The sequence below is a fragment of the Urocitellus parryii genome, chromosome 8 (genome assembly GCF_045843805.1).
Source record: "Urocitellus parryii isolate mUroPar1 chromosome 8, mUroPar1.hap1, whole genome shotgun sequence".
Classification (NCBI taxonomy): domain Eukaryota; kingdom Metazoa; phylum Chordata; class Mammalia; order Rodentia; family Sciuridae; genus Urocitellus; species Urocitellus parryii.
The window spans coordinates 122,809,061-122,813,740 of record NC_135538.1 but is presented as its reverse complement, the minus strand read 5'-3'; the positions used below and the strand labels follow the sequence as shown (position 1 = coordinate 122,813,740).

The following is a 4,680-nucleotide window of genomic DNA, read 5'->3' as shown; positions in this document are numbered from 1 at the left end:
ACAGATTAAATAAACAGAACTTTCAAAATTGTAAACAGTAAAATGATCCAGTCTTCTGCTTAATTTTTTTTTATTTCTCTTTGAAAGTATTGTTTCTGTTAACGTGCAATTAGTTATTTATACTCAAAAGAATAAAATTTCTTTAAAATAGAATTAATTTCTAATAGGGCAAATATTGATAGACATAATCCACAGACACATGATTACCTCTGGAGTGTACACTACTTTCTAAGGCATATAAAGACCCTGAACCCAAAACGTTTGAGAACTGCTGATTTCTTGAGGCAGAAATTAAGGGATGATGTGACAAAGAAAGATTAGTATAAAGGAATGTTCAGGGCAAAGTCCCAGCCATGGCTGTGGGTCTCAGGGTCTAGAAATGGCTCTGGGGAATTGGCACAAAGCACTGGGGATTCCCTATCTCCGTGGAGTTTCATTTATCCTTCTCCCAACTGGGTCAGGTCTTTCTGCCTGGACACTCCTGACGCGGCCCCAGTTCTTGCTCCAGTTGCATGTCCTGCTTCTAGAGAAGCCAATCAGCGTCACCGCGGTTTGGGTTTTAACGTCCCCACCCCAAAACCCGCGGGGATTCAGAATCTCTACAGAACCGCAGAATGAGGGTGATGGCGCCACAAACGCTGCCCTGGCCCCGACACAGACTTGGGCGGGTGAGTGCGGGGCGGGGAGGGAACTGCCTCTGCGCGGGAGGAGCCAGGGGACCATCTTGTGAACCCGCAGGACCAGGGAAAGCCGCGTCTCTGCTGCCTCCCTCCCAGCGCGGCTCTTCTTGAACCTCCACTCCCGCCCCTAAGTCCTGCCCTCCCACAGCGTCCCGTGTCCCACCGCCCCCTTTGCATATCTCAATCCCACTCCTCTCCTCCTTCAACCTGGGACCTGGGGTCAGCGACCCGCAGGAGAGTGCGCAGGTCTCAGCCGCTCCCGCCCCGGAGGCTCCCACTCTTTGAGCTACTTCGAGATCTCCCTGTCCCGGCCGGACCGCGGGGAGCCCCGGTACCTGGAGGTGGGCTACGTGGACGACACGCAGTTCGTGCGCTTCGACAGCGACGCCACGACACCGAAGATGGAGCCGCGGGCGCCGTGGATGGAGCAGGAGGGGCCGGGGTATTGGGAGGAGGAGACACAGAGAGCCCAGAGCTACCGCAGAGCTACCGAGTGAACCTCATCACCCTGCTAGCCTACTACAACCAGAGCGAGGGCGGTGAGTGACCCCAGGCCAGCTTAGGAGGTCGCAATCCCTGAGGCCCCTCGCGGGGACCTCTTCCGGGATTCACCAGGCCAGTTCACCCCAAGGCTGAGAGACCCGCGGAGACACTCCACCCAGAAAGCGCCCTGGGAACTGTGACTGGTTTCTTTCCGGTTTAGGGGAAGCAACTCTCCGGGTGGGTGGGCGGGGCTGGGACGAGGCACCGTGGGGCCGGGACAGGCTCTCACAGCTTCCAGAGGCTGTATGGCTGCGAAGTGGGGACCTAGGGACGCCTCCTCCGCGGGTTCAGTCAGACAGCCTATGATGGCTCTGATTACATCTCTCTGAACCACGACCTGCGCTCCTGGATCACGGCGGGCGAACGTGGCGGCTCAGATCACCCAGTGCAAGTGGGAGGCGATAGGTTTTGTGGAGGGCTGTAGGGTCTACCTGGAGGGCACTTGTGTGGAGTAGATCACCAGATACCTGCAGAATGGGAACAAGGACCTGCAGCGAGTAGGACAACTGCTTGATCTCCTGTAGATCTCTCAGCCAGCTTTCTGAAAGGAGGGGAGGAGAATGGCACTCACTTAGAACATGGCCCTGCTCCTCCTCCAGAGGGAAATGAGGGGCCCTTGATTCCCAGGTGCTGTACTAGACAGGAACTGAAGGCCGTTTTTTTCTCAGGACAAGTAAGGGATCCAGTCTCTGGCTGGTGGGAAAGGCAATAAATAACTCATCACAGTTTCCTGGCAGCAGCCTTGGCATCACCAAGGGACTTTCTATCAGGTGTTTGTCTCAGCTCCAGCTTAGGGTCTTTGGAGGTCTGACTCCAGCTTTTCCACATCTCTCATCCTCTATCTAGATCAGAACCTGAGGTCCTGCTCAGACACCTGAAGCCTCTTACACTGGGTTGTCTCAACCCCCTTCTAGAACTTTCTGAGGTATAGGAGATTATGCCAGAAATCCCGGTGTAGGCTTCTGTTTAGGTTTTGTGCTCCCTCCACCAATCCAATCCTGTTGTCATTTTCTGGGTGGACATGCTGAGTGCTGCTTCAGTAGCTCAGGACAGGTAAAGCAATAATGTCTGAATTTCTGTGTTCTTCCTCTCAGACCTTCCAAAAACACATCTGACTCACCACACTAGCCTTGAAGGGGATGTCACTCTTAGGTGCTGGGCTCTACCCTAAGGAGATCACCCTGACCTGGCAGAGGGATGTGGAGGACCAGACCCAGGACATGGAACTTGTGGAGACCAGGCCTTCAGGGGATGGAAACTTCCAGAAATGGGCAGCTGTGGTGGTGCCTGCTGGAGAGGAGCAGACATAACCATGCCATGTGCACCATGAGGGGCTGCCTGAGCCCCTCACCCTGAGATGGGGTAAAGAGGGCATGAGGGCCCAGAGCCTGTTGTCAGGAAAGCAGGAGGCTTTCTGGAGATCCTCTGCAGGGTAGGGACTGGGAGCTGGGGATCAGGTCCCCTCATCTGACTTCCCTTCTCCTCTCAGAGCCACCCTCTCAGGCCACCATCCCCATCATGGGAATTGTTGCTGGTGTGGTTCTCCTTGGAGCTGTTGTCACTGGAGCTGTGGTAGCCTTTGTCTTGTGGAAGAAGAAAAACACAGGTAGGGAAAGTGCAGGGTCTGAATTTTTGTTCCACTGGTGGTTTCAAGTACATTTCAAGTAGAAATGTGCCCTGCCTTGGTAATGGGAAGAAATATCTACATAAACATGCCTACCCAACCTGGACCCTCTTTACTCTTTGTAAAACACATAGAAACTTAAGGACAGTTTTATCCTTCTGATAAAATTGAAGGGGACTTGATTCTCAGCATTTAGAGGCTAGAGGGGAATTTCCCTGCTGAGGACAGAACTCCAGGACAGCCATTGTTCCATTCCTTTGCACCTTCTTTCTTCTTGTCTCCTGATTCTTCCCTGCATCTGGAAGGGAATGGAATCATCACAGTTCTAGAATCTTCCACAAAGTCCAGGACTAGGGGGTACCTCTAAGATCTGTCTCCAACCCATTCTCTCACAGGATGCTTTCTTCCCACAGGTGGGAAAGGATGGACATAACACTCCAGCTGCCTGAAGGATAAAGAACAGTGATCCCTGAGACTTTTGGGGTGGTGTAGAGGGGAGCTGATCCATGCCATAATTCCTCCACTCTCCACATCTCCTATGGGCTCTGACCAGGTTCTATTTTTGTTCTGCCCAGGAAATGACAGTACCAGGGCTCTGATATGACTCTCACTGCTTGAAAAGGTGAGACCCTTAGAAGGCCTGAAGAGGAAGAGGGGTTGGAGTATAAGGAGATTCCTGGGTTATAGGATTTAGAAATTTTGAGTGTGTAATGGATTGTTCAGAGGGTCTCCACTTATTGACTAATCTGAATTTGTTCATAATACTTTCTTTTACAGTTTGAGATAGTTACCTTCTGTCTCACTGAGCAAGCAATACAGGATTTTTTTTTTTTTCTGTTTTCTTCCAGTTCCCTACTGGGAATTCAAGGAGTCCTGAGTTCTCTTTGTGCAACTGGCATCTAACTATGTCTAATGTCTGTGCTCCTCTCAGCATAATATGAGGGAAATAGAGAGAAGAGACCATCCTGGAGCACACAGACCCCTCCCCACACTGTCCTGTTTTCTGACCAGGTTCTCTGACCAGTCAGTTTTCCTGTGTAGCATGTGGGTCTGGGATGTCTCCATTCCTGATTTAGCTATATGTTGCCCTGAACTGTAGCTTTCCCTTCCCTATTGAAAAACAGAATGTAGATATTGATTTGTATTTCAAATTTGTGACAGGATATATGGTCAATTGGTTAATTAAATTTAAGAAAAATTCCTAAAGTTTCTAAGAGAAAAGAAAACCTGAACTGGGCATAGTTGTCCATGCCTGTAATCCCAGCAGCTCAGGAGGCTGAGGCAGAAGGATATCGAGTTCAGAGTCAGCTTTAGCAACGTAATGATGTCCTACACAACTCAGTGAGTCCCTGTCTCTAAGTAAAATAAAAAAAGGACTGGGGTTAGTGCCCTGGTTTCAATTCCCTGTACTAAAAATGTAAATAAATAAATATAATAAAACCTGAAACATTCAAGAATGCACGTGTTTGCTGTGTTGATTCTGCTGCAGATAGAGACAAGGTAAGGACAAAAGGAGCGGAGAGTGGGAAAGTTGCCACCAAGACTTGGCTTAGTCCATCAAGGACTTTGATGTGGTCACTCCTCAGCTTGATTATCTCCCCTACTTCTTAGTCCTTGTCCCTTCAGTTGAACCTCATCCCACCAGGACCTGTGATGACAGGAACTCAGGCATCATCATGGTCCTGTCTCTAGGACTGTGGGCTGGGAGTGGGTTAATATAGGGTGAGACCTGAGCCTGACCTTCTGCTCCCATATTTTTGTACTTCTCAGTTTCTACAGAGAATCATCCCTGTTTTTTGTTAGTAATTTCTACTATGGGTGTCTCTCATCTTT

The 4,680-nt window shown here is 50.0% G+C and overlaps 1 pseudogene across 1 annotated transcript; it reads left to right on the top strand.

Annotated features, from left to right (window-relative positions):
* The first annotated feature begins 379 nt into the window (after positions 1-379).
* LOC113201548 (saoe class I histocompatibility antigen, A alpha chain-like) lies at positions 380-4,193 on the top strand (annotated as a pseudogene). The gene is made up of 5 exons (XR_013344111.1): positions 380-668; positions 951-1,219; positions 1,445-1,721; positions 2,710-2,829; positions 3,261-4,193. The product of XR_013344111.1 is annotated as a saoe class I histocompatibility antigen, A alpha chain-like (transcript).
* Positions 4,194-4,680: the final 487 nt, after the last annotated feature.